The sequence below is a fragment of the Chionomys nivalis genome, chromosome 18 (genome assembly GCF_950005125.1).
Source record: "Chionomys nivalis chromosome 18, mChiNiv1.1, whole genome shotgun sequence".
NCBI classification, from domain to species: Eukaryota; Metazoa; Chordata; class Mammalia; order Rodentia; family Cricetidae; genus Chionomys; species Chionomys nivalis.
In genome coordinates, this window is record NC_080103.1 from 38,885,793 (window position 1) to 38,910,346 (window position 24,554).

Sequence of the window (24,554 nt, forward strand, 5' to 3'; positions counted from 1 at the left end):
ACATAAGAAGTAGAAAAAGACAAGATCTCCTGAGTAAACTAGGAACATGGGGGCCATGAGAGGGGGTTGAAGGGGAGGGGAGAGGTAGGGATGGGAGCAAAGAAAAAAGTGTAGCTCAATAAAATCAATTAAAAAAACAATTTAATTAAATATAAAAAATAAAGGAAGGAAGGGTTGTGGCTTAACAGTGGTGTATTTGTGTGTCAAGTTGACAAGGGATTTGTTGTACTGGTTGGTTTTGTGTTAACTTGATCCAAGCTAGAGTCATTAGAGAGGAAGGAGCCTCAGTTGAGGAAATGCCTCCTTGAGATCCAGTGGTAAGACTTTTTCTCAATTAGTGATTAACTACATAGCTATCTAGTTTGTCTAGTAGCATATATTGAAGATGCTGTCTGTTATCCATTGTGTGCTGTTTGCCTCTTTGTTAAGAATCAGGTGGCTATAGGTGGTCTTATGTGTGATCTTTAATCTTGTTATTGATCAATGTGTCTGTTTTTATGCCAATATTGTGCTACTTTTATTACTATATCTCTATAGTATCATTGGAAAGCTGTGATGCTGATACCTCCAGCAGTTTCTTTTTATTGATCAGGATTGTTTTGGCTATTTTTGTTCTTTTGTATTTCCATGTGAAATTCAAAATTACTTTTCAATTTCTGTGGATAATTGCTTTGGAGTTTGATGGGTTTTGTGCTGAATCTGTTATTTGCTATTTGTGGATTGCCTATGTTCACAACATTTATCCTTCCAATCCTTGAGCATGGGAAAATATTATACTCAAAATTATAATTGATTCTAATAGATATAAAGATATGTAAGAAAATATAGCCAACCAGGTGATAAAATATTTTTCTTTCTTAAATCCAGTTTATAAACTGAGATATATAATTGCCTTGTAACTGGCAATATAATTTGAAGTGTAAAATACACCAGAGATCTCCATGTGTAAAAGGGAAAACATGTATTGCAAATTCACATTGATTGAATGATAAAATACTTTTGATATGAGTTAAATAAAATATATTTCTACAATTAACTATATATATAATAAGTAATCTGATCTTTTCTCTTTTTAAAATGTAATCATTGCAAAATGTTCACAATATTTTTGTGGATATATGCATTTATTTTACTTCTGTACATATTTTGATGTAGAATAGCCAAGATATGGATTAATAAGAAGGAAAGAGAAACTCACGTCCTGCCGTACTGGGGAAGTTTAATCATTATAAAGAGCACTGTTTGACACCCGTGAAATTTATTGCTAATAATAATTGTGTTCCCTAATGGTAAATTTTTTTCTTCTATTTATTTTTTCCTATAAACATTCTTATGAAAGAGGAAGGGGAGACTTGACCCCCTACTTGACAGTTATTAAATACCCATCTTCAGTATCCTGGATCCCATGACGATATGATTGCAATCAAGCATCTATCTACACTAGCCTTCTATATCCAATGATCAAAGGTTATCAGTCAAACATCTATCTACATTAGTACCAGACATTCTGGACATCCCATTTTTGTTTTGGAGCAGTTGTATGGTCATTGCATATGGTTTATATTTAGAATAATGTTGGCTCCTGAAGATGTAACCTCAGCTATAATGGTTTCAATCAGTTCTTACCAGGCTTTGTTTGAACCGCTTGCACATCAGCCAGAGATGGAACTCTTCCTCCAGCAAACCCAAAGAGGAATAATTGTACATGTGTGAAAGGGACAATACCACAAATGGTACAAATACAATCCTGTATCTACATGAACTTTTTCTTATTTTTTTATTAAGAATTTTTTTTAAATACAATCTTTTCTCATTTAACCTATCTATCCCCATTCCTCTACTCCCTTCTTTCCTCCTGCCCCACCCTTTCCCCAAGCCCATCCCACTCCCATCCATTCCTAAGAGAGGATAAGACTTCCCATGGGGAGTCAACAAATTCTGGAACTTCACTTCGAGGCAAGACCAAGCTCCTCCTCCTGTAGTTAGGCTGAGCAAGGTATCCCTCCAAAGAGAATGTGCTCCTACATGCCAGGTCAAGCACTAAGAATAAATCCTGGTCCCACTGCCTGTGGCCCCACAGACTGCCCAAGCCTCACAACTGTCCCTCACGTTCAGTGGTCCTAGATTGGTCCTATGCAGGATCCCCCATTATTAGTTCAGAGTCAGTGACCTCTCACTAGCTCAGATCAGCTGTTTCTGTGGGTTTCACCATCATGGTCTTGACCCCTTTTGCTCATATTATCAGCCCTCCCTCTCTCAGACTGGTCTCCGGTATGTCGGCCCAGTGCTTTGCTGTAGATTTCTGTATCTGCTTCCATCAATTGCTGGATGAAGGTTCAATGATGACAGTTAAGGTAGTCATAAATCTGATTACAGGGGAAGGCCAGTTAGACATCCTCTCCACTGTTCTGTGTGATCTGCAATTGTTACAAAAGTCCCATTCACGACTACAGAATCACACAGTTTTGTTCACTTTGTGAGCAGGATGGGAAAGAATGACACCCAGGCTTGTGGCACTAAGGTCATTTAGAGGCTCCTCTTCACTGGCTTATCTTGCCTACTTTTGATAAACATCATTGCAAAACAGTTTGAGCTGGGGTCATCCAAAAGCAAAGAGTGGCAGCGGTGACCGTGGGACATTGGCTGTAGATCTATAAAGGTAGCCAGGTGCAGGAGCTGATGGCAGCAGTGACAGTGCAATAGTGGAGCCATGGCAGGAGTGGCAGAGTCTCAGGAGTGGATGGCTGCCGCCTTAGATTGGCAGGAGAGGTCAACAGCCTCAGCAGAAGCAACAGCAGCACTGGGGAGAGGTCAACAATTGTGGAGAATGGACCCTGAAGAACGGAAAGTAACACAAGCCAGAGGTATCAGTGTATAAACCTGACTTTTCCTGTAGTGCAACCGGATACCTCCCCCGACACCATGAAGCCATGGTGTGAAAAGGATTCAGTCAAGTCCTTGTTCTCATAGCCAAAATCTGCATACAAATAGTTCCCCATAAACTTTCTTTATTAACAGTAGTCACTGATAAGAGCCCCATCTAGCAGGTAGTGTGTCTGCTCTAACAGCAGACCCAGGAAGGTGTAACTACTGGTCTTCTCCTCCTACTTAGCAGGTTACTAATATTCTGCATTTACCTTTACCTTCGTTTCAGCTAACACAGGATCACAACCCAGGGAATTTATACAGGAAAAAGCCAGAGTTGCTAAAATTAGCTTCAGAGAGAAATATTCTCACCTGGGCAACCTGCTGGAGTCAAAAGCAAGATCCCCAGAAGAGATTCCTTTTAACTCAAGGAGCTAGATGCTAATGCAAATCAAGTCCACAGGTTAGTATAGCTACTGAGGCTGTGTTCCCAGCTGCAGAACTTCACAGCCACATCCCCTCTGAGACACAAGGTGCCTCCTTGCCAGATCCACAGGTTTTTTGTGACTCTGAAAATGCATGCTCGGCACTATTGTCACCGCCTATGGGGTTGCTAATTTAGACTATATAAACTGAAAGCTTTGTGAGATCACACCTTACCCTTAGCCTAATCCCTTACCTTTATGCCTCACCCCTATGCTTTGCCCTTATGCCTTGTGCTTTATGCCCATCTTCTCATAAGGAATAAAGAAAATTGCAGGAAAAATGTACCTGAAACAGTCAGTTTGTTTTACTGACTCAGATCCCATTTCCAAATCAGTTTTTGCTTGTCTGAACCATGAGAGAGTGCTGAGGTTGATACTCAGTAGCTCTCGATACTGGGAGAAGCAACTGTATCATTTGTTGTCCTGTCTCTGCATAATGAGAAAGTGCAGGGCTTGTCTAAAGACCCTGCGAGGGTGGTCTGTTTGACTGGATCTTCTCAGCTAGATACCTTGAAATTGTTCTGAGCAGTTTGTAGTCCAAAGCCAATCTTTAGGTGGTATTTTTCAGCTTAGTGATGTTATCACAGTCCTGGTGGAATTGTCCTTGTGGGACCCCATCTTCATTTTGGAGACTCAAAGGTCACTCACTGTCTGGCATGCTCATTGTTTACAGCAGAAAACTCACAGAGACTCAAACCTGAAATAATGTACAAGAAGGTAGATGAAACTTTTTTTTAGAATTAGTAAAGACTCTATATGACCATTAATATCATGACAAAAAGTTTAAAATATATATACATATATGAAACATATATAAAAATATATATATTAATCCTATAAATCTTATACCTTAAGAAAAGCTGTTAAAGAGTCAATATGAAAGCAAAGGATTATGAGATTAGTAGCAATAAAATAGTTCTTAAGCTTTTGTTTTCATTCTGTTCCATGTCAGGAACATGCTCCATATCTGACATGAGACAACGATTTTTGATTTAACCTTAATAGGCATTTAATAAGCATTCTTGGGTTTACAGAAGGCTTAGAATTTCCTTTCTAATTTTCAGACAAGTTTTATTTATTGAAACATAATTAAAATATCACTATAACATTCCCCTCTCTGCCCAGTCACATTCCTTTTTATCTCTACTGCCCTAGTGCTGGAATTAAAGGTGTGAACCACCACTGCTTGTCTCTTATTCTCTTTTAGACTGGATTAATCCTCTGTAGCCCAGGGTGGCTTGAACTCACAGCGATCTGTCTGCCTCTGCCTCTTAAGTGCTGGGATTAAAGGTGTATGTCACCACTGCCTGGTCTCTATGGCTAACTAGTGACTTCGTTCTGCACTCTGATGTTCAGGCAAGCTTTATTTTTTTTAAAGCACAAACAAAATATCACCACGGCATGAAAGAGGCAAACTAATAGAAACAAAGACTGGATGGGTGATTTACACAGAATAGAGAAGGAAGAATGGGGCACAGCTACTTGATAGGCATAAAGTTTCTGCTAAAGCCAAATGTGTCAGCTTGAGAGGCCTTATGTGGAATTTAGAAACAATAGTTAGTAATGCAGTAATGTATATTTAAAGCTTTTTAATAGATTAGATTTATTGTGAAATATTCTTATCATAATAAAAATTGTACCAATAAAACATCTAGATTCCCTCTGGGAAAGTTCCTCAGGACTTCTACCGACTTACAGAACTTGCCTGCTTGTTATATTTTTAATCACAAATGTTTTTAAATGACTGTGACTATTTGAAATTTTAGGTGTATTAGCATGCTTTTTATTTAGTTCACTTTTGTGTAATTTTATTTAAGATATTAGTAATTTATCTTCTCCATTTTCTTGTTTGGTTTTTAATGTTAATTATCCTTAGTAATATTTTAAAACAATTAAGTTATCTCATAAAATGTCACTTTAGTATATATATATATATATATATATGTTTTGTATTCATGTAATTCTAATCGTACCTTTACCTCTTGTTATAATTTTATTTTAGTTAAATTTATTAAGAAAATCTTGTCTAAGTGTATATAGATGTTCATGTGTGTATCTATATGTGTCTTGCACTCATGTGGGAGGCCAGAGGCAGACAGTAGTTATTTACCTCTATTAAAGAGCTATAGTATAATGTACTTGAACTTCATACTTGCTCATTACCACATAAAGACAGAGGAAGTTGTATGCAGAGCATTATAGAAAAGAAATTCTCTCAGTCTACTGAAGCTCCAGATAATCACTTATTTGAACCAAAAAATTATAATTCCACCATTAAAGCCTCTAACTTACTGTTTCTGATAACCTTGTTCCAATCATTTGTCTTTCTATTACTGAATATTACTTAAGAGGTACCCTTTCTCTACCCTTTTATTTCCCATAAGTCAGCTCTAATTGCAAGTGGTTTTCTGTCTGTCTCATGACTAAATCGCTGAAAGCAATAGACCTTTTCAGGCTCTACAGTTAATCGTAGCTATAATGGTAAAATTTGTAATATTGTAACGTCAAATCCATTCCACAGCTCATTTTAAATCTGAAGGGGTGGTTTTAACAGTGATAGGAATTCTGTTGATAAGATCAATACATCTCTTATAAACTTGTGAAATATTTATTAAACTAAATTTTTATATTATGTCAATAGATCTTGCTGTTTATCAATTAGTGACTTGCAACTCAAACAGAAATAGCACCACATGTTCTTTACACTTGAATTCTATGAACTCTGTATTCTGCTTTGTCGTGCACATTTTCATACTCATCATGTACGTTTCATTCAGTTTTAACTGCTGTCTCATTATCCTTTGAGGTAGTATATTTGCATTGATTTCTTTTGACACAAAGAGCCACAGTTCCTCATCACTCCCTTGATGACTGTTGAATAAAAGGAAACAAACTCAACACAGTGTCCCGAGGGAAGGTAATAATCAAAAGTATTTGAAAAGTATACACCATACTTATTTAATGTAGCTTTCCTTGTATGAAGATATTTGAAATCCTCTTACATTTTCCATGGCAAATGTTAGTCTAGTTCGTACATGCAACCTCTGAAGTAATACAAGATAAACGTAAGCAACCATAAACCGCTCAGTTCTGATTTGCAAATGCCTTCTACTTTGCAATGCAACTTCACTGTAGTAAAAGACATTACATACAGGCAATTAGAAGTAGGTCTACAAGTTAAACATTAGTGTGGAAAAACAATGCAAAGTGAATATATTTTAATAGTTCATCTCTATTTCGTTTAAACTCCTGTGTGGCTTGATTCTGATGCCCCGGGAACTGACAAAAGAAGTCAGCTGAAAACAATAAGCATATCATTGGCCCTTGTTTGGACTTTGTTGAGCTAATTGAAATGATTAATGGGCTAATTATGTAGACCTAAGTATTTTATAAAATCTAGGTTTTCAACTTTCTTTTATCCATTGACTTTAAGAACACTTACCCAACATATTTGTGAAAGAATACAACCAATCCAGCATAAAGGGCTTTATCAAGGACAAATTTTAACTAATAGGTATCAAGAATCAAGTTTGTTTCCTATCTACTCATTTGAGCCCATCAAACCCCTTGCTTTCAAGCCCTATCTTTCCCAAAACTGGCCTTTTGTATTACAGAAATTCCCTCCCCCTTTTTTTCTTCTCAATATACAAGTCCCTAGTGTGAAGACTCATTTTAACTTCCATCACTTTGATGTCTCTCCTTACTTTCTAATGTGTGATGTTGGTCTCCTTTATTGTATATCCACCATCTTACAGTTTTCCAAAAATAAAGATGATGATTGCTTTTCCACGTGATTATGTTGTTTTTTAATTTTAATTACAGAGAGATATACTAGATTGATGATTCCTTTAAGGTATTCTTATCGTGTTTCCCTTTGAATATTTATTGAGCATTTCTTGAACATCAGTCATTGCTTAGGTTCTCCTCTTGTCTCCTTGAAGATAAATTTCCTTTGCTTATAAAATAGAAATTTTTAACAGAAATGACCTTTAAACATGTTGTCAGTAGAATAAACAGTACAGTGGAGAAAAATAGCCTGTTAGCCAGGTATTTTATCACTGTGACCAAATACTCGAGACATTTAAAGGCTGGGTTTTGGCTCACTCTTCCAAAAATCTAGTTAGCATCATTGTTGTTGATCTGTGGTGAAAAAATGTGGTTGAATTAGGTTGCTTGCCTAAAGTATATGGCCTAGAAGGACAGGGAGACAGAGAAGGGATAAAAACAACGTACAAAAAAAGATCTCAACAAACCCCACTTCTTTTTATGATTATTACTATTTTTATCTTTTCTTCTCACACATCCTGACAGCAGTTTCTTCTCCCTCACTTCTCCCAGTCACTCTTCCTCCTTTCCCTTCAGAAAAGGACAGACCTTTCAGAGATATTAATCAAACATGGCATACGAAACTGCAGTAAGACTAGGCACCTCCTCTCATATTAAAACTGGACAAGGTAACCCAGTAGGAAGAAAAAGGTCCCAAAAGCAGGCAGAAGAGTTAGAGACAGTCCCTGCCTCTACTTTTAGGGGTCCCAGAAGAAGAACAAGATACAGAACCATAACATATATGTAGAAGGCCTAGGACAAACCCATGAGGTTCTCTAATTGTTGGTTCAGTCTCTTATCAGCTTAACCCTATAAGCCCAGGTTAATTAGTTCATTCTGTGGGTTTTCTTGTGATGTCCTTTCCTCTATGGATGAAGCCTCTCTAATGACAATTCACCAGGTTCTGTTCTATAGGAGTATAGCAGCATATTATTAGAGTTAGTTTCATTGACTTTTTTAAACTGGCTGTGTTTGGTTCTATCCTAGGTCTCTGGGATACCCAGCCTCTGGTTCCTTGTCTTCCAGGTAGTGTTAAGAGTGGGTGTCCTAGGCCGGGCGGTGGTGGCGCACGCCTTTAATCCCGGCGCTCGGGAGGCAGAGGCAGGCGGATCTCTGTGAGTTCGAGGCCAGCCTGGTCTACAAGAGCTAGTTCCAGGACAGGAACCAAAAGCTACGGAAAAACCCTGTCTCGAAAAAAAAAAAAAAAAGAGAGAGTGGGTGTCCTCATGACATGGGTCTCAAGCTGGACCAATGATAGTTGACCATTGCCAAAATTTCTTTTTTTTTTTTTTCTTGGTTTTTCGAGACAGGGTTTCTCTGTGGTTTTGGAGCCTGTCCTGGAACTAGCTTTTGTAGACCAGGCTGGTCTCGAACTCACAGAGATCCACCTGCCTCTGCCTCCCGAGCACTGGGATTAGAGGTGTGTGCCACCACCGCCCAGCTAATTCCCAAAATTTCTGTACCACTTTTACCCCCAACACATGATTCAGGCAGGACAAATTGTAAGTCAAATCTGTTCATTGAACGTCTTGCCTGGTTATAAAGATGGCCCGTTTAGACTTCCTATTCCCCATTGCTAGGAGCCTTAGCTAGGGTCTCCCTTATAGATTCCTGACAGTTTCCATTGCAATAGGTTTCTAGCTTGTCTCCAAGATGCCCCCAAATTCTAGTTGTTTCTCATAGTACTCTCTCTCTTCATCCTTCCCAATCTGATCCCTCCTGTTCCCATACCTACACTACCCCCAGTCTACCTGCAATATCTATTTTATTTCTCCTTCCCAGGGATTCATACATCCCCTCTTTGAGCCCTCCTTGTTTCTTAGTCTCTCTGGGTTGGTGGATTACAGCATGATTATCCTTTCTTTTGCAGCTAAAATCCACTTATAAGAGAGTACATACCATGTTTGTCTTCCTAGACCCTACTTCTTAGGTTATCAAGTAGTGCCACTCACCCACCTTCAGCCCATGAGCCTGTTGGGAAATTCTATATTCAAACCATAGCAACAAGGTAAAAAAAAATGCTTCCTGAATGATGCGCAAAGCATATTAAAACTTGTATAAACATAAATTCTCCTAGCACTCATTCTCTTCTTGCAGATGCATATGTTGCTAACCCATAGGATGTCTGCACATGTCAATCTCATTTGTGGGTAAATACATTATTGTGATTAAATTCTGACCAGTAGATGGCTAGATATGTGTAGATGTCAGATCCTAGGATTTGGCATATGCTTTTTGCCTTTTTTCTTTAGTGTTTACTGAGCGACTTCAGTTTAAGCCTCGATGAAGGTCTGGAATGATAAGAGTCACACCCTAAGAATGACAGGGTAAGAAGCTGATGGGACACGAGTTTTGTGAGTTCTGTCAAATTGCTAAAATAATAGCCTTGGGCAAATTCTGGAATAAATGGGATAGAGGAATACGCTTGTATCTTGTATAAGACATTTTGGAGCCTATACCTTTGTTTGGGGTCTATGTTTTATGTGGATTGACCTAACTATGTCTCATATATCATCAATCTAACTGAAAGTGGATTCTTCAACTAATTGATGCATTTTTTCAAAAGAAAACTTGAAAATAAAGCAAAAATAAGGATCCATTTGTATCTGAAGCTAAAGCATATTGTGCATGACAATGGGAGGAGGAAAAGGGAAAAATTCTTCACTCAAAACAAAAATCAAATTATATAACCAATAATAATAAAATTGCTTATAGTATCTTCTACCTCAGCAAGCTTTGGCAAAGCAGGCAAACCAGCAAAATTTACTCTATTTTTACATAGAAATGTGAAAAGCAAGCAGACCATGATCCCTAATCAAAGATACTTCATCATAAAATTTCAGCTATCTTCATGTGACGACATGTGAGCATGTGAGTGTGTTTCTGCATGTAAGATGTGCATGTGTGACCTGTACTTCTGTGTACTGTGCATGTGCAGAGGTCAGAAGGTAACGTTTTGGACCTTTGTTCTTCTCTTCTTCATCTTTCCATGGGTTCCAGAGATATGGGACTCTGATCCTCCAGCTCATAAAGCAAGTGTTCTCTTTGTTTTCTCAGTGGTCATCTTGCCAGACCCAAGGAGGATGACTGAAACTGTTCTGCATACCACTCATCTTCTCCTCCTTTGTTTGTATAGCTTAGGGTTTTAGGGTGCCGCTGTGTGTGTGTGTGTGTGTGTGTGTGTGTGTATGCCTTGTGTGTGGACGTGCCTGTAGAATAGAAACTAAAATTATAGGTGCCTTATAAGGTGGGTGATGGAAGAATAACTCACTCAGGTTCTTGAACAAACCAGTGTAGCACAATGCCTGCTCTTTCTGCCATGTGCTACTGTATGGTTCCCAAGTCGGGCAAGGGGCTGGAGACTGAAACACATACAGACACGGGTAACTCCAAGAATGCCCCTTTTATTGTGTTTCAGGAAAGCTTCTATACGGTCTCCTTCCACGCCTTAACTCTTAGCTGCAAGCCCACCAGAAACCACTCCCCTGCCATCAGGAACTCCTGAGGATCTCATGAGCAGCTGCAAAACAAGTTGTTTACTCAGAGCAGCTGCAAGCAAAGGAAAATAAGCTCTTTACTCTGGTAGGCAGGGGGTCACAGGAAATTCAGGGTCTGGGAGTCTGTAGTCTCCGACAGACCAGCAATTGTTTTTCACTTCCAAACAATCTCTAGCCCTCTAGACAATTTTTAGTTAAATTAAGTTATTTTCTTGGTATGGTGCTGTATGGCTGGAGGCAGAATAGAGCTATGTTAAGACATCCTGGCCTTTATATTGAGTTCCTGGACAGCCAGGACTCTGTAGTGAGAACTTTTCTCAAAATTTTTATTTATTATCATTATATAAAAATAATAATAATAATTTGGAAGTTCATACAAAATATTGATTTAATATTACACACATATTTTACTCAAAATCCACAGGTTCTTGGACCATAACTAAGTAGTTTAAAGGATAAGTTCTCCTTAGTGTATTTTTTCCTATGATTTCCAAAGATTTAATTTTTCACTAATTAGTTCTACATTGACTGAAAATAGAAAGGGACATAAAGGCCTTGAATCTGGTGCATCTTTTTTGCATTAAATTTCTCTCTCTCTGATGACTCATTTTCAAACAAAGAGGATGAATATACATCAGTATAACCATGAAAGCATAATATCATAAGAAGCATACAGTCGGTTTCTCAATAAGATAGGATGAACTGTTGCTGTTTCTGAAGCGCTTAATGGATAAATATGTGATTTATATCTTAAGCTATTAGACAGTAGACAGGGAAACAAGGAATTCCTGGGAAAGGAGGCAGAGCATATGCTTTGTGATTAGTCAATGCATAAGTTTAAATCAGCAGATGCTTTTGAAGAAGCTACCTGAGGGAAAATTACCTAAAGGTACCCACAGTTACTGCACACAATGACTACAGAACTGAAGAACTTACAGGTGTTTGATGAGAGAACAACGGGGTTGTGCCTCAGTAGCAAGGAAATTTTAGCCATTAATCTTTGCAATATATTCCAAGTAAGACTTAAAAGGATGAAATTATGGAAACATTGGATGCATTAAAAAATAAGACTAGATAAAGTTTCAAACACTAATGGGGAAGATCAACACATAGATCCAAGGAACTGAAAATCCAAACTGAAAATATGAAAACTCTACATAGGAAATCATAAAAATCAGGTAAACTTAGCAATAAAAAGAACCCATAAAATAAAGAGAACAGGTTAGAGATAAAGATAACATAAAATTTCTCAAGAGGAATTGACGAAGCTGAAAGTTATCTGTAATGTATAAAAGAAAAGACAATTAGAATTCTCTTCTTAACCCAGACTAAAGAAATTCAGAACGAAAATATAAACAATGACTTATTCAGACATAGAAGTGATGAGTAACTTCACCACAAGCTGAGTGTCACTACATGAAAAGTTAAAGGAAATCATTCAAGCAGAGAGAGAGATACCAGGAACACCTCAAACCACTCAAAAGAATAAAACCACAAGCAATCAAAACATAGGCAGCGCAACTTCCTGTTATTACTCAAACATAAAGCTAAAGCTTAAGCCAAAATTTACAAAACTTGTAAGAGTACATACAACTTTGAGTTTGGTAATGCTTTTAGATTTTTATCCTAAGAATATCATCCATTAAGAATGACAGCATCACTTCTTCTCCAAGGCTCGGGACCATGGAGAAGATGAGTCAGAAAGATTGTAAGAACCAGATAGCAGGCAGAACAGCAGGAAACAGCATCTTCTTGATGTGACAGAACCATGAACTTGTGAATGCACAGGAAGCTTTGGCTGCCTACACAAGACTTACAGACGGTAAAGTCATTCAATATTCTAGCACGGGGGGTGCAAAAGAGTCTTGAGACCTCACGCCTAACTGAGGCAAGTGGACAGTTGATGGCTTCTCAGGGAGAAAGAGTCAGTTTTCATTAAGGATGTGACCCAAGGTAGGTCAACCATGCACCAGTGCATGACATCACACCCAGGAATGTATGAAAGTACAAACTGGACTCAATGGTTTAACAAAAAAGAGACAAAGAAGATGGGGGTTTTCCAGGTAAGGCAGTGTAATTGGATCTGGGAGGAGTTAAGGGAACAAGTGGGAAGGGGCTGTAATAAAAATATATTGCATGAAATCCTAAAACAATACAAATACAGAACAGAATCAACAAAAGAAAGACAGCATTTGTGATGCCTGGTAGGCCCACCATACTCCAGAGCAGATCTTAAACCCCCAAAATATTTAGGTAATATAAATTTGACCCAATGAATTGAAGAAAGGAGGAGGAAGAAGGGGAGAGGAGGAAGAAGAGTTGAAGTAGAGTGCCTAGAGAGATAGAATACATCTAGGAGGAGTTGAAGAGACAAATATGATCAGAATACTTGTATGGAATTCCCCCAAAAGTAATTTTAAAAAGCCATAGCCAGAGACTGGGAGAAAATTCATGCAAAAATCTATCAAATAGTTTATCTCCAAAAGTTATAGAGAACTCTCAGAATCAAGTATTAAGGAAACTATGGACCAAGTGAATGTGCGTTAAAAGTTTAGATATAGTTCAGCAAAGTCCATCCATGTGACAAATAAATGGTTGTTAATCATTAAACCAATGCTACATAAACAATGTAACTTTTCACATACGATTACTTTTGGTGAATCAATCCAAAGACAAGTATGTATATATGTATATTGAAAGTTAGAACTAACTACTGCCAAGGATTTAACTAAGTCATAGATGTTTTCCCTGGAATATGTAAGATCCTGGTTTAATATCTAGCTCTGAAAAAGAAAAAGAAAGAATGAAAAAAAAATGAAAGGCGGCAAAAGAAAACAGAGAGAGAGAGAGAGAGAGAGAGAGAAGAAAGAAAGAAAGAAAGAAAGAAAGAAAGAAAGAAAGAAAGAAAGAAAGAAAGAAAGAAAGAAAGAAAGAAAGAAAGAGAGACGGCTGGGTGTAGTGCACTTTGGAATCACACACCACAATGAATATCTGTAGCTTTTCTTTTTAAGCGTTTCTCCTTCAAAAACATGCTTAGATTAATATTAGTCAGATTTTCTTTGGAGCCATTTCTCCTTCAAGAATATGCTTATATTAATATTAGTCAAATTTTCCTTTTAAACTTGTGTAAGTTTTATATACCCCAACAAACGGACACAGGCATTCCCTACTAATTTTTCTGTATTTCATAATATGTGTCTTTGTTGTTCAGGGTGTGTAAAAACCCATTCTACACACACTCATACACAGCCAACATATTTGAGGGGAAGAAGACTGGTGATCACACAGAGGTAATGCTACACAATCACCAAGTTGTTTGTTTGTTTTCTGTACTGGATATTGAACACAGCACAATGCTTTTTCTCTGAATCAAATCTACAACTCTGCTTTGTGTGTCTTCTCATTCTCCCAGGACCATCAGTGTTTTCATATGAGTCAGTGATATCACTAACTTTTTTAAATTGATCTGTCGGCCAGAAGGAACGTTTTTAAGCTGAAGCTGCACCACCACAAGCATCATCTTGAACCTAAATTTCTAGACAAAAGTACAGTGCTAAATTAAAAGTAAAAATGTTTGAAAATTTTCATTATTGTTAGCTTTGTATTTGGGAATTCAATTTTCTTTTCTTCAGTCCTTATTGCAGAAATGAATGTTATAGAATTTTCAGATTCAGAAGTGTCCCAAATTACCTGTATTCTATTAATAAAAGAACAGTAATGACAATTTCCAAGATGCTTATATACTTGCCAAAATGTAGCAGATATTAGCTTTGTTGTTGTTCTGCTGTTTTTCTTTCTTTCTTTTTTGGTAGATCTGATAACTCTCAGTTGTCCTATTGACTGTCAAAAGCAGTACTACTCTAGCACTGTAGGAAGCTCTATGTCGATAAGAGTCCTTGGTTCATAGCTGGTTCATTTGCTGCATTCATGTTGTCTCTGAGGAAGGCTATTCTCATCAGTATGCATATACTGTGCTTGAAGCAGGAGAACTATTACATTACTGAGTAATTGGGCAGCACTCTTGCACACACATCTCAACCACACAATTGGAAATATTTCATAGATACACACTATTTTAAACTACATTGATGCATTTTATAATTTCAGTGAAATGCACACATGTTTTAAAGAATGCAAGTTAATTGAAGATAAGCTGGAAATATATAAATTTATGACTCTCATTCAAGTGATTAAAAATTACAGGAGAAAACCTCATCCAAATACCTTATTATGAAATGATATCAAACAACTGTATAGTTATATAAAAAATCATCGATAATGTAAGAAAAGAGAAATGCTGTATAATACATTATATAAGGTCAACATAATGTTAATTCTAAAACTAACAAGAGTATCTCAGGCTGGTAAATCTTTAGATAAGTTTCTTATGCAATATAGGTTGAAAAATTCTGGATGAAATATTAACACTATTCCTGAATATGCAGGAATAGTGTTGTTTCATTTTAAAATTAGTCATTGTGGGTCACCATTGTCAGAAAGGAATTTCCCATGAGTTTCCCATGTCTCTGCATATCTATAAATGACAAACCTATTCCAGACATATTTATAGAATGCAAAGATGCTATAAGCATCCAGAGGAAAGGGCATCTTTTCTTTCTTTTCAGCGTATTAAAAATATCATCTCACTTTGGGGCAAACAGTGAGTATGTTTACTGCAAATGTTACACAAGCTTCAGGTTATCTTGCCTAAGGTTGCTCTCTTTTTAGTGCACATCAGTGTGTGTTTTTGTATTTCTTGTTGAATTGAAGCTCAAGGTACCAGACCTAGTGATCCTCTGATAATTGCTATGCTGTGAAAAATAAACCATCTTTTCTCAAACTTAAGAGTCCGATCTTCTATCATATGTAAACAGAGACAGGGTAACATCTAAGCTTACGATTGGGTAAACTCTCAGGCCTTCTGACACCTGTATTAACATAGGGGGATCATTTCAACTATTGCAGAAAAATCGTTAATGATCACAATTAACTCATTTTTCTAAATGTCACATCTAGTCAAGATACACAAGAAAAATGGGAAGAAAAACACTAGTAACTTAGAAAGGAAGACATGAAAGTGGTTTTATTCAATGACAACATGATGATGTATTTAAGAAAAGCTAAAAATGTTCAAGTTAAGGAATTAATATTAGAAAATAAATGTAAGAGAGCCATGGGACACAGACTCAATACAGAAAAATAATTGCTTTTAGACATTTTAGCAGTAAATAATTTATAATCAATAATAAGCAAAAAATGCTTTAAAATTACAAAGGTGTAGGAAAAATTAAAATTAGTATTGGTGGAAAGATTGTAAGGGCCAGACCACCAGGAAGTCTATGGTAGAAGAGTCTCTCCTAGAAATGGGTACATAAAATTACTGGAACAATGACAAGGTAAATTGACATGTTAACTTGGGTGGGGGAAAGTTTGGTAAGGTCTCACCCTTAGACGAGAACTATGCAGTGGCTTTTATCCATATATTTATGTATGGACACACACACACGGGGTGGGGGGAGACCTTCGTGGGTTTTCTTTGAAATTGTGAAGTGAACCTAAAACTAAAGAGTTACCCTGGATATGTGGACACTGTGCTCCTGAGAGAGAAGTAGGTTGTTTATTGGAAAGAAGCTGAGTGATGAAAAGGACACACATACAGTAATCCATTTACCATAAAGAGATACTGTAAAGTGATGTAACAAAGAGTTTATTCTATACTTCATAGTAAAAATAATTAATTTTTCACTTGTCTCAACTCATTACAAAGTAGTAATTTTACATGGACTTATGAGAAAAGTAAAATATTAACATGTTGATGGGAAAACACGGAAAAGCACTATTGTAGGATTGAAATAAACAAAAATTTCTTAAACATTGAATATTTGATAAATTATAAAAGATTGCGTAGAACATTGCTAACCACAAAGCAAAAATATTGGTAAATTTTATTTTATTAAAATTGAAAGCTGTTAGCAGTCAAAAAACATTATAGAGAGAAAGGAGAAATGAATCCCCATAGAAAAACCCGAAACTTGAACCTCAGAAGATGTTTAAGAACCATTTGCCGAGAAATTCAGTCACCTGGCTACCACCAGTGGCAAAAACATGGTCTTGATGCTAGGGACTATGGTGTAATCATAATCACAACATCCAACAAAACACACGTGTTGATCTCAAAGCACTCATTCCTAGGAAATTTACCAACAAATTCTCACTGGTATAGTTAACAAACTGCACTATACAATTCTCTTGAAAATCAGGGAAATACAAACTAAAGGCATTGAATGATATTATTATATATTCCCCTACCACAATGACTAAAATTGAAATGATAGAAAATATAACATATTGATTGCACTGAAAAAGATTGGAATTTTCTTCTCCAAAAGTAGACCACATTTTAGGCTCCAAAGAAAAGCTTGAAACATACAAACAGTTAAAAGAACATTTTGTTTCTTAGATTGTAGTAGAATAAATGTAGCAATGGGTGCAAAAAGAAATTACATAAACACAAACCATTCACATATTTGGTGACTACAGTACCATGTGCTGTGTGGGACCTTGAAGAAATTAGGGACAGGAATTTTAAAATAGAAAGGGAAAAAATAAAAGCAGCATTTATTATAACCTTTTAGATATAACAGGTGATTCTAAGAGGAAAGTTTATAGTTATGATTCAGAGAGATCTCAAATAAATTATTTAATGATATATTTTAAGATTTAAGGACTGGAAAGGGAGAGGGAAGGGAGTGGGGGAGGGGAAGGGAAATGGCAGGTGGGAAGGAGGTGGAAATTTTTAATAAAAAAATTTTAAAAAAAGAAACAGTTAAAAAAACAAATTTTAAACTAGGCATCTAAAGAAACAACAGAAATTGGAGGAGAGTAATGTAATTGGACTAAAAGAGACATCAGGTTCAGAGTTGATTTTAGGAAAATATAATCAATAATAATAAATACTTTTTCAAAATAACCCTGGAAAAGAGAGAAAACAATAAAAATCAAAACAGAAGAGCAGAACATTATGACATATTCTAAGGAAATCCAGAAAACTTATATCCTAATAGAACTGAAAAATCTAGAAGAAATTGAGAATATAAACTTGAGTAATCACTATAGTAAATATTATTATATTCCCTTAAATAAAAACAGAAGTACCATATAACCTGTACACCATTCCTGATGTGTGTCCAAAGGTGTCTAAGTCAGTACCTCACAATGGAACTTGTATGACCAAAGTGACTTGTTGACCATTCAAACTGGCTTAGACATGGAACCAGCCTAAAGCTCTTCAATATATGAATGAGTTTTAGAATATTTGCTCTATACCCAACGAAGTTTTAACAGTTATATAGAATAATGAAATAATGATGCTTACAGAAAAATGGATGGAAATCTTGACCACAAGCACCAACAATTCAGTGTGACTTTTTTGCTTCTGAATTTTTACTTCTTCTACCATACTCCTGCCTTCAACCCCCCAGTTTTCTTGTATTTCTTTGGTATAACCTTCCTGGAGCTCACCAAGAGGCAAATTTTTTTAGTCCTTCATTTGTGAGTTTGGAGCCTGTCATACTGTATAAAATCAAGGTATGTCTGAGCATGGATTCTCATGGAAGCTTATTATAACACGGTATAATTTTCCATGTATAATGGTCAGATTTTTTTCCTAGCCCACAGTTTTGGAGACTGAATCCTGTTAATGGATGGTCCATGTTCTACGCTGGTGTGGGAAGTCCTTCTGTCTATGTGTTGCTTTTATTGGTTAATGAATAAATCTGTTTCAGCAGGTGACTTAGCAGAATAGAACTAGGTTGGAAACAACTGAATGCTGGGAGAAAGAAGGTGGAGTCAGAGAGATACCACGGATCCACCAGAGGAGAAAGACTCAAGCTGCCAGCTGAAACCTTGCCAGTAGGCCATGAGCCTCGTGGTAAAATATAAAATACGGAAATGGGTTAATTCTAGATATAAGAGCTAGCCAGAAATATTCTTGAGTTATTGGCCAAACAGAATTGCAAATAATATAGTTTCTGTGTGATTATTTCGGGAGTCTGTGCAGCTGGGAAAACAAACAAGCAGCCTCTGCCTACATACACAAGTGTTACACTTGCATTTTCGTGTGCTATGGCAAATTCACTTATTTCTTCCTTTCTTGATCATGAATATCAAGCTGACTACAGTTCTAGGCTTAACTAGCTAACCCTACCCCACCACCAGGGGGCAGAAGCTGAAGTGCTTAATCTTTGGATTTCAATTTCTTCTACCTCAGCACTTAGACACTGTGCTTTTCTTAGCTTGGCTACAAGATTAATATTGTCTACAGTGCATTTTGTTCATTTGGTGGTTTTCAATTTGGCACACATTATCGTGTGTGTGTGTGTGTGTGTGTGTGTGTATCCCATAGTCCTGTGATGATGTGGGATTCCCCTGTTTGCTGTGAATATCATTGGTTAATAAAGGAACCTCTTTGAGCTTATAGCAAAGCTGTAGGGGAAAAAAACCTAGGTGGGGAAAACTAGATGGAATGCTGGGAGAAAGGAGGCAGAGTCAGAGAGAAGCCATGTAGCCCTGCCAGAGATGGATGCCTGAACTTTAGCCAGTAAGCCACAGCCACATGGCAATAGATAGATTAATAGAAATGGGTTAAATTAATATGTATGAGTTAGCCAATAAGAAGCTAGAGCTATTGGGCCAAGCGGTGATATAGTTAATACAGTTTCTGTGTTATTATTTTTGGGCTAAGCAGATGGGAACCAACAAGCAGCCTCCTCCTACACTGTGATTGACCTGTGTGGGTGTTCAGATTATGAAGAACATATATAAGACCTCACCATGTTACTGGCATGTCATTTTTTACTAATATGTGTATCAGAAGCTGGCTTGAGGAGGGAATGCCTCTTGTTGCAAATAGCACTGGATACTTTTTCCTTCAGCAATTGGCATGAATAAGAAGGTTGTACTATGGTCACCTTCAGTGCAGAGAATCAGTCAATAAGCTTGTCAGGAGCCGTGTCCCCCCAAAATTTACAGGAAGCACCGCCGTGAGGAGTTTTTGCAGAGGGCTTCACTTCTCAATTGTATTGAGAATAGTCTTATTGACCAAGCCTATCCCGCACCCAAATTAACTGTTAATAGAGAGTTATCTCCTAGCAGAACCTGCCTCACATTCCAAACTATCTAGGCAACTAGGTGTGTCACCTTGTGACTGCCCGACCAAGGAATCGTGACCCGACCCATCGTAACCTCTCAGACCCTGTGGACCACGTGGCAAGATCCCGTGCCCCAGCCCCCCAAGCTATTCAGGGGCTATATAAGCTGTAACCATGACCCTAATAAACGGAGGCTTTGACAACATAAGCAGAGCCTCCTTTCTCTCATCAGCCCTTGCCTTTCAGGTGGTGCCTCTCCGTGACCCTGGAATAACTGGCCAGCCAGGCGGGTTACAAACCCTAGACAGAGTAACCCGTCGAGGCGGCTACAGTGGCGCCCGAACAGGGACTCGGAGCACGGTTAACTTCCCGGACGACGACGCGCAGTCCCGGGACAACAAGAAATAGAAGATTCTGCAGCTGTAGAACTCGGACAGATCTGCAGGATAAGGTAGGCGCAGGTTCGCTGTCGTCCCACAAGACATGGGCCATTCGCTTTCAAAGGAAGAGAAATTCATAAAGGAATTTAAACAATCACTCAGGGTGAGAGGAGTAAGAGTAAAAAAAAGAGATTTAGTTGCATTTTTTTGTTTTATAGATAAAATATGCCTCTGGTTAGTTTTAACAGGCCCAGAAATACACCCTATTCTCCGCGTCTTCCTTAGTCAGCCAAAAAGGACTCCGCAGCCACTGCCTTATGCTCTGACCGCTCCCGATAGCATGCCTTTGATTCAGGAATTGTTCAATACAAAGCTGCCCTTAAGGCCCAGATAGAAGGTCTCAAACAAGTTCTTGCATTACAGCATGAACTCTCAGACCTTTCCTCTCAGATTCGGGACTTACAATTCACTATGGAAAAAGACAGGATTTTAGACAAATGGGCAAACGGAGCTAGACAAGCGAAAGCTGCTGAGCTCCACCCTGATTCCACAGAAGACCCCCTAGGGCTAGAGAGCCTGTGTCTTAGCCTCCTGCCATGTGGAGCGGAGGCTGCCAGACAGGTTGGCTGTAAGGAGGTCTGGACTCAAAAAGTTACAGCTTCAGGACAATAAAAGGAGATAAATGTGCTTCTTTTCCATTCTAAAATTTTGCTTCTTGGTCAAAAATCTTTAGTTTGTAGGCATATAAATTTATATCTAAGGTAGATTAATTTCAGTACTGTGGTTCTGTAGAAAAGTTTTAAAATCAAAGACTGTGATACATTCAGAGGATTTTTAAAATTGTTTAGGATATCTTGAATATTTATTTCTTTCTTATAAAGTTGAGGATTGTTCTTTTGAGTTCTGTGAAAAGTGTTGCTATAATTTTAATGTACATTTATAGTAAATCTGTATGTGAGTTCTGTGAGAAATGTTGCTATAATTTTTAATGGACATTTACACTGAATCTGTAGACTGCTTTCAGTGAAATTGTCATTTTTGCTATGTTTCTTCTACTTTCCCAAGAAAATAGGAGATCTTTATTTTCTAATGTCTTAAATTTTTTCTTAAAAGAGTTAAAGTTCTTATCATACAAGTTTTTTCATTTGTACGCCCACTCTTGGGTGGGAGTCGTATTGTCTCAGTTTGTGGTCCTTTCCTGTTGGTTGAGGGTGGACTGCTGAGACTCAGGCCTCTCACTAAATTCATCGAGGGCCAGAGTTATACTCTAACAAATGATAATGGTTAAAAATAAAAAAACATTTTTGCCTTCACAAGCAGAGGTAACAGGACCCAAAAACTTCTGTCCTGCTTGCTTGGAGTTACTCCAAGATATTTTATGATATTCATGGATATTTAAAAGGATGATGTCTCATTTATCCTAGGTGTAAAAGAGATACACTTGGGTTATTTTCAGATTCTGGCTATGATAAAGTAGTTCTGCTGTATACATAGCTGAGCACATGTTTTTATGGTCAAAAAACTTTTGTATTTAGGCCCAACAGGGGTATTGATAAGTTTTAAGGTAGATATTTGCCTAATTTTAAAAAAAATGGCCGTAATGAGGGACTCCCAATGCTGGGGAGACTCTCACTCAGGTCTCGGGAGGGCACAGCCCCCCCAGTGACTTGCAGGAGACTGTCCTTGCTGCAATCGCATGAGGCCCATGACCCACGTGGGGGAAGAGTTTGGCCTCTAGTGACCTGTAGAGGAAATTTTTAGAAAAAAGACCACAGCCCTGTGGTCCAGGAGGGTCATAAAAATTCCAAAAATCCAGGGATGGTCACAGGGGGACAGCTCCCTGCCTCTCGGGACCACTCCCAGGGTAATCGCTCGTTCCTAAAACAGTACAGTGATAATCACAGGGGGAAAACTCCCTGTTTCAGGATTGTTATCAGGATTGCAATCTGGTTTTGTTTTTAGCTGGTTCCTAGGGCAGGGTCACTAAACAGGCTAGCCCTAGATTTTTGATTCTTTTCTTCCTGCTGGGGAAGTCTGGATTTATCCAGGTCTTTCAATACTGTGTATGATCCAAAAGTGACTGTCAGTTTACACCTCCAATGCCAGTATGCACTTCCAGCAATGAAGTTTTTTCTTTACCCACATTTTCTTCAGCATAAATTGTTAATAATAATTTTTAATCTTGGTCATTTTTACAAGGATAAAATAAAATTTCAGAGTTTTAATTTACATTTCTCTGATGGCTAAAGGATGTTATGTTTGAGCATTTTTTTAAACTGTCTCTCAGTCATTTTTAGGTTTGTCTGTTGAGAGTTTTCAGTTTAGGTTTGTAACAAATATTTTTATTGGATTAAATTTTTTAATAACTAATTTCCTGAGTTCTTCATATATTTTTAAAATGGGTTTATGATAAGTAAGAATCTTTTCCCACTCTATAGTCTTGTTATACAAAAGTTTCTCAGTTCAGGAGATATAATTTATGGTTTCTCCAAATGTTTGTGCCACTGAGGCTATGTTTGAGATGTGGCAAAGTGTACTTCAAAAATTTTTTCTCTATAAGGCTCAACAAAATTTTTATATGCTGAGGCCTTTGGCTCATTTAAACTTAAGTTTTGTACATGGAAATGGATATGGATCTATTTTTATTTTTCTACATGGTGGTGTCTAATGAGGCCAAAATCATTAGTTAAAATACTTCCTTTTTTCATTCTCCTATCTGCGGGACAGACTTGCAACTTAAGAGAATAGCTTATAAGCTTTTTATTAGATATTCAATGGTTAAAGCTCTAGTTATAATATTCTTATGGGAAACCTTGAGCCGATAGGTAAAATTATTACAAAGAACAGTGTCAAATAGAGAGCTTAAAAAGCTGCCAAGCAGGTACTCAAACAGGTAAAATATAAACCAACAGGTACAGTATATTAATTATAATACAGCTATGGCAAGTGTGTATATTAAATATAAAACTTGTTCTACAACAGTTTTATAAAAAATGCTGTTTGTGGCTAAACCTTCTCAATTTTGCCAGTTAAGATATTAAATTCTTAATTTAGAACAGTAGCCTGTCTGATACAAAAGGGCAGGATAAAATCTGGGAGATGGTTTAACAGAATATTGACTATGATCAATGATTCTTATACTAAACAATAGATTCATTGATAATTTTAAGATTGATTCCTGGACAATTGCCTTTGCTCAATTCAAAGGCCAAAACAATAATCTTTTCCCAGATGATCATTGCTACAATTCACACACCTGTATTTTGCTAATGTTATAGCTAAAAATCCCTTAAAGGATTTTATGCTAAATTTTACAAATGGCTCTTCCAAGGAAGAACTGCACATATGGCTAATAATTAATAAAAAGAAAATATGGAGCGTACCAAGGCTCCTTGAAAGCAACTTATAACGGTTGCACACAGCAACTTATAACAGTTGCACACAGATCCTGATACAAACGGATCTAGCAAGATGACATCAAGCTGACCTTTACTAAGGCAAGGTAAAAAAGGCCCTTGCAATGCATTATAAAAAAAACCCGACCTATATATATTTGGGGTCGAGGAGATGTTTATGCTTTTTTCACAGAAAGAAAATATAAAAGCTAAACCTGATGTCGTGGCTGCAGACACCCCACAGAGGACTTCCCGGAGGAGATTGGAGAGGAATGCTTGGTCCGGTCGGTCTTCTCTGCCCCCAAGGAGGAGTGCCTGATAACAGAACCTGCTACGCCACTCTGCAGGACGTCGTGCTGCCTTTAGAGAGTCCAGGGAGACGGCTGAGATAATTGCCAGGATGTGCTTCAGATAGCTGACTACAGCTCACCTCACCCAGGAAGCCCACCTGCCCTGAAGCACAAATGTTGAACTGCTTCTGCAGTCTGCATTCTGTTTGCTTTGCAGCTGAGGTGTAGACTAAACATCTGACTGTTTTAAACTTTGGGACACAAAAAACTCATTTTAATTAAAATATTAACCCCTCTTTACTTAAGAAGGGGGAAGATTGGGGTTTTGACTGTTGCTCAGAGACTGGAGCTGGTGGTATTTGATAACAAAATGTCTGTCATTGTATGTATGTACTCTTACTGGAATTGACCTAATGATATTTGTAACTGCTTATAGATGTTGGGAAAAGTTTGACACATGCTGTAAAGTGTTTAGGTTTAATGCATATGTTAAAAATTTTAGATTTTGATCCCTTTACACTGCCCTAATTGTTGGCAGGCAGCACTCATAATCTTATTGTGGAGTAGGCATTTAGGAAGGAGGATATACCTTAGGCCAGACTAAAGGTGAATACTGGGTTTGGAAAATGCCCTTTCTTCTTGTCTGGAAGATGGAGCTATTGGTGCCA